The sequence below is a fragment of the Balaenoptera acutorostrata genome, chromosome 21 (assembly GCF_949987535.1).
Source record: "Balaenoptera acutorostrata chromosome 21, mBalAcu1.1, whole genome shotgun sequence".
Lineage (NCBI taxonomy): Eukaryota > Metazoa > Chordata > Mammalia > Artiodactyla > Balaenopteridae > Balaenoptera > Balaenoptera acutorostrata.
Genome location: NC_080084.1, coordinates 22574288 through 22581088, shown reverse-complemented (window position 1 = coordinate 22581088; position 6801 = coordinate 22574288). Strand labels below are relative to the sequence as shown.

The 6801-nt window shown below is 37.2% G+C and overlaps 1 pseudogene; it reads left to right on the top strand.

The window, feature by feature from the left end:
• The first annotated feature begins 1341 nt into the window (after positions 1-1341).
• On the top strand, positions 1342-1671 carry LOC103003662 (complex III assembly factor LYRM7-like; annotated as a pseudogene).
• Positions 1672-6801: the final 5130 nt, after the last annotated feature.

Below are 6801 nucleotides of genomic sequence, written 5' to 3'. Positions count from 1 at the left end.
CACTAATCATTAGAGAAATGCAAATCAAAACTACAATAAGGTATCACCTCACACCAGTCAGAATGGCCATCATCAAAAAATCTACAAACAATAAATGCCAGAGAGGGTGTGGAGAAAAGGGAACCCTCTTGCACTGCTGGTGGGAACGTAAATTGATACAGCCGCTATGGAGAACAGTATGGAGGTTCCTTAAAAAGCTAAAAATAGAAGTACCATACGACCCAGCAATCCCACTACTAGGCATATACCCTGAGAAAACCATCATTCAAAAAGAGTCACGTACCACAATGTTCACTGAAGCACTATTTACAATAGCCAGGACATGGAAGCAACCTAAGTGTCCATCGACTGATGAATGGATAAAGAAGATGTGGCACATATATACAATGTAATATTACTCAGCCATAAAAAGAAACGAAATTGAGTTATTTGTAGTGAGGTGGATGGACCTAGAGTCTGTCATACGGAGTGAAGTAAGTCAGAAAGAGAAAAACAAATACCATATGCTCACACATATATATGGAATCTAAGGGGGAAAAAAATGGTTCTGAAGAACCTAGGGGCAGGACAGGAATAAAGATGCAGACCTACTAGAGAATGGACTTGAGGATACGGGGAGGGGGAAGGGTAAGCTGGGACGAAGTGAGAGAGTGGCATGGACATATATACACTACCAAATGTAAGATAGATAGCTAGTGAGAAGCAGCCGCATAGCACAGGGAGATCAGCTCGGTGCTTTGTGACCACCTAGAGGGGTGGGATAGGGAGGGTGGGAGAGAGATGCAAGAGGGAGGGGATATGGGGATATATGTATATGTATAGCTGATACACTTTTTTATAAAGCAGAAACTAACACACCATTGTAAAGCAATTATACTCCAATAAAGATGTTTAAAAAATAAAAATAAAACTCATACTTATTGCTATCCAGCTGTTCTGCTACATTTCCCTTGTAAATAATATCCCACTATCCAAGACATCTGGGTATTTCACATCTTCTCTTTTCTCCTCTTCCTTCTCAGCTGTGGAATTGAAGCAACCCAACAGAAACTCCCTCATCTTCCCGCCACCAACTACAATCTACCAGAGCTTTGCCTCTTCTTATGACAGCATCAAGGTGTCCCTATTCCTATCACAAGGCAACACCTCCACCTGCACTCTGGGCCCCATCATCTCTCACCAGCTCAAAGACTGTGTTTCAGCCCATATCCCCTGTCTCCCCTGCATCATCATAACTTCCTGTACACTAGATAATTCTCATCAACACAGAAACCGACTCCAAAATATCCCTCAGTTAAAAACCCTCCATTAGGAGAAGTAGCCGCAGTGGTGAGGAGAGCCATGGGTCAGGCGGCCAAGGTTTTACAGCTCTTTAAAACACTGCACAGCACCAGATAACAAGTTTTTAACAATGATGCTAGGGCATTAGAAGCAGCCAGAATAAAGATAAACGAAGAATTCAAATGTAAAGAAGTGAAACTTCTCCTAAAAAAATAGAAGAGCTAATAAAAATAGGTTCTAATGTTGAATTGATGCTGAGAACATCTGTTATACAAGGTATTCACACAGACCACAATACGCTGAAATTGGTCCCTAGGAAAGACCTTCTTATAGAAAATTTGCCATATTGTGATGCACCAACTCAGAAACAATGAATTTTTTTAGAATAAAATTAAGTCTTTATCATTTTTAATTTTAAAATATATAACTCTGGCTAAACTCCTGGATATGAAAATATTTTTCTCTGAAATGGCATATTGAAAATGAGTGCATTAAAGTATAGTTTCATAATTAAAAAAAAAAAAAAAACCCTCCCTTGACTCGAGGTCTCTTTCTGGCTCTTTCCCTCATTTCCACTCCGTCACATCACATTCTCTCTTCCTCCCATTCCAGTCAAGCATCCATCCCATCGCTTCTTCGAAGCTCCATGCTGCCAAATACAGCGATTCCTTTCCTTGCCGCATCTTACTCTACTTCTCAGCAGGATTTGACAGAGCTGATCATTACTGTTGAAACATTGGCTTCTATGACATCATATGCTTTTGGTTCTCCCTCTACTTCTCTGGCTACTCTTCAGTCTTCTTTGATGACCTCTCTTCCTCTATGAGATTTCTAAACCCAGGTTTTTGCCCTGGGCCTTCTTCCCTTCTCTATTGATCGTCTCTTCTGGCTAAGCTAATTCAGGCCCATGCTATTAAATCCTACCTCTAAGCCAATAACTCTCAAATTTATATTTTCTAGTACTGAGGTCCAGACTAGTATGTCTAACTGTCTTCTCAATAACACTACTTAAATGTCTAACAGGCCTTTGAAACTTAACACATCCAAAGCAAGACTCTTGACTTTCAACCCAAGTAAATGGTACTATCCAACCAGTTGTTCAGGCCCAAAGTCTAGAAGTCCCATCATTTTCTCCTCATTCCCCACAGCTAGCCCACTAGTTGAATCCATCCTTTTCTCTCATTGCAATTATACCATCCTAGTCCTACTCATTATCTATTTCCTAAACTATTATAATAGCGTCTTAACTGATTTTCCTAATTTAATTCTTGCCCTCTTATAATCCCTTATCCACAAAGGGACCACAGTGATATTTTTAAGTCATAAATCAGATCATGTCATTCCTTGCTTAAGCCCTCCAGTAACTTGCCATTTATTTATCTTAGATAAAACTCCAACTCATTATTATAGCCCACAAGGCCCTATATGATTTGTTCTTGCTCACCTTTCCATTTTTATCTCCTTTGGCATCCTATGAGTATTTCACACATACTCCATTCTTTAGCGCCCCTGAAACTTTTGTTCTTGCCTTTTCTTCTAAAATGTTCTTCTCCTGATCTTTGTATCTGTCTCCTTTATTTCCTAACAATCCTGTTCATTTTTTATTTGTGGCAAATATTCACATAAATGAGTTTAAAACACATATACATTTGACTCTATATTGTATTTAGATGAACCATGGGTTTATATAAGTGTTATATTTAGTTCCAGCAATTTAGATCATCCATGAATGCAAGTATGATTTTTTTAACATGAAACATAGTTTAATACAGAAAAGTAAAAAATCTAATGAAAAAGTCATATTGGTTGGAAAATATATTTTTTAACTTTATTGGGGATCATTGATTCTCCTTCCACTTAAATATTATACTGTGTGAATCAAGCACTTTCTCAAAACACAGAATGCCCTTGTTAAAAATTAAAAACTGAAGTGATAGGAGCAAGCTCAGAATTGAGAAAATACTTTGACTTAAATAGAGCAATGTGCTTGCTGTACTCTACTTTGTTATGGTTTGTATATAAATATTCTTATAAATAGTTCAGAAATAAAGCATTTGACAAATTTTAACACTACAATCAATTTCTCTAATTTACTAATAGGTAAATTTCTAATTACCAATAAGTAAATTTCTAATTTTCTAATAAGTAAAGTTAATTTTCTTTATCACTATAAAAATTTCTCATGGAACTCTATTCTAGTGGTAGGAGACAGGCAATAAACAAATGTGCATATGGATAATAATGTCTGATAGTGATAAAGCCATGAAAAAATTTAACACTGTAAAGTGATGTCGAGTGGTTAGGAAGTGGGTCTAATTTAGACAGCAGAGGCAGGAAAGATCTCTGAAGAGATGACGCGAGTTAAGTACCGATAATTGTGTTGTGAAATGATGTATTCAGATCTTCAAGTGATTTGAATACTGTATCTTTATTCATTGCATATCTAGTAGTGAGTTTTGAAGAAAAACAAGAATTTGAATGAAAATGTTAGAAAAACAAAAGCAAAAGATAAGCCTACCTCAAACCATTCTTGAAATATAATTGTGCAGACTTTCCAATTCAAAGAAGTGAAAAGTTACTTTAATAAGTTTCTGAAGTGCCCGAATGAATCAGGGTAGCCATCCCATTCAGAAGCCTCCCCATTTAGGTTTCTACTGCTTCTTATTTTATAAGATTCAAATATGACTGTCCGGGACCTCCAAGGAGCAGTGGTTCTTCCTCAAGAGCAGGGACCATTCATCTTTGTCTTCCTACAGCCCTGCACACCTCTGGCCATATCATAGGTATTCAATATTCATTTCATCAACTAATCAATCAACCTTCTTATCCTCCAATGTAAAGCTAACCAAGTTCCTGACATACAGAGGCACTAAATGAATGTTTGTTGAATTAACATGTTACAAATACATCATTCACCTAAATCCCTGAGATTAGACAGCAGCAAATCAAAAAGAACATTGTCTTTGAAGACAGACAGGTCTGGAGTCTAGAGAGCCCAGCTCCATTCCTCACTATCTATTTAAACTTAAACAAGTTAAGTAATCTTTCTGGACTTCAAGATATCTGTTAGAAAAGGATAATAGTTTACAATGTGCTGTGAAGATTTAAAAGGCAATGTGTGGAGCCCCTGCTAGAGTTTCTGACCCAAGGTAAGCTCTGGAACAGTAAGAATAGATACCACAGTGCTGTTATTGTTAAGTATCTTGTACATATTTATGCCTTGGGTGCCCACAGATATAATTAGTAATGATTATTTTCATCATTGTGGGCACCTGGAGTACTTATGAGATTTTCCTCCAAGCAGGGCAAAACCAAGAACAAATATTAATACTCCAAACACTTACTCTCAGTCTCAAAGACTGAGCAGAACAAGACATGAGAGTCATCTCTCTGGCTAAGTGCCTCTGCTAGAAGCAAGCTGATGGGATATGCATAAAATTAGGGCTTCTCGCAGAGAACCATAAGTTGTAGATAGGTTTCTTCTCAGAAAAGAGTTATTCTGTTGGCATTTTTGAATGACAATAGTATGAAATTACAATACAAAAACAGGTGTTGTTGTTATAACATCTTTTACAACATTTTCCTTTTTCATTTCTATATATAAAGGATTTTTATTAATGCATGACTCAGGCCATAAACCTTAGCACCATCCTTGACTCTTTTCTTTCTCTCATACACTACATCTTACCCTCAGGAAAATCTGCTCATCCCACTTTCAAAATATAATCAGAATCTGACTTTTCTCACCACTTTCAGAGCTACAACTTGGTTCAAGCAGCCATCATTTCTCACCGGGATATTGCACTAGCCTCCAACCGATCTCACTGCATCTACCACTGACCCCTACAGTCTATTCTGGGCACCACAGTCAGAAATACCATTTTAAAACTTAAGTATTATCACACCACTCCTCTGCTCAACACCTGCATGGCTCGCCACTCAGCATAAAAGACAGCATCCTCTAAACGGCCTATGAGGCCATCCATGATCTGGCCCCTTACCTGTCCAACCTCCTCTCCTACAACTTCACCCCCACTCACTGCCGCAGACACACTGACCACTTTGCTTGCCCAGAAATGCAAGAGACAAGTGTCTACATTGTGATCTCTGCTCTACCAGCTCCCACTATCTAGAAAGTTCTTCTCTCAGATATGTTTTAATTTGCATTACCCTAATACTTAGTGATGTTGAGCATCATTCCAAATGTGCTTATTGCCATTTGTTCATCTTCTCTGGAAAAATGTCAAGTCCTTTGCCCATTTTTGAATCACGTTTTTTGTTATTGTTGCTGTTATTGAATTGTAGGAGTTCTCCATGTAGTCCAGATATTAATTCCTTATCAGATTTTTCTACTTCTACAAAAAGTCATTGGGATTTGATAGGGATAGCATTAAATTTGTAAATCACTTTAGGTAGTATTGGCATCTAAACAATGCCAAGTCTTCCAATCCATGAACACAAGGTGTCTTTCCAATTTATTTGTGTCTTAATTTCTTTCAACAATGTTTTGTAGTTTTCAGTGTACAAGTCTTTTACCTCCTTGATTAAGTTAATTCCTAAATATTTCATTCTTTTTGATGCTATTTTAAATAAAATTATTTTCTTCACTTCCTTTTCAAATTGTTCACTGTTATTGTACAGAAGTGCAGCTAATTTTTATAAGTTGATTTTGTATCCTATTAATGTGCTGAATCTGTCTATTAGTTCTAACAGGTTTTTTTGTGAAATTGTTAGGGTTTTCTTCATATAAGATCATGTCATCTGCAAATGGAGATAATTTTATTTCTCCTTTCCAATTTGGGTGTCTTTTCTTTCTTTTTCTTTCCTTGTTGCTCTGGCTAGAGATTCTAATACTATGTTGACTAGTAGTGCCAAGAGTGGGCATCCTTGTCTTATTCTTAGAGGAAAATCTTTCTTATATTATATTGACCTAATTTTCTTCTATTCCAAGTTTGTTGAGTATTTTTATCATGAAGGAGTGTTTAATTTTGTCAAAATTTTTTTCTGTATCAATTGAGATGATCATGTGATTTTTTTCCCCTTCATTCTGTTGGTAAAGTAAGTCCCCTACATATGAACCTTCAAGTTGTAAACTTTCAAAGAGTCGAACATGCATTCACATGTCCAATCATGTAAGTTATTTCACATGTCTGGCATACATTGTCACGTGTGTGCATCCTCTACAAGTGGTTGTGCTTTTGTGTACTTTACTGTATAGTACTGTATAGAGTACAGTAGCATAATATCTTTATTTCAAGCTAGATCTTCAAGAGGACAACTTCACTGAACTCCTTGCTGTGCAACACAAGCTTACTAATGAAGACCTGATGGAATTGGAGGCCCAGAGAAAGGACGAAGACAGACAGGAGGAAGAAGTAACTAAAGAACTGAAGAGATTCACGATGCAGGAAATGGCAAGGCGATTTTCTTTATTTCAGGAGGCACTGTTAGTTTTGAGGCACAGGACTGGAACGTAGAACGGTACACGAAGGCTGCAGCAACCGTACAGAATGCAATCCA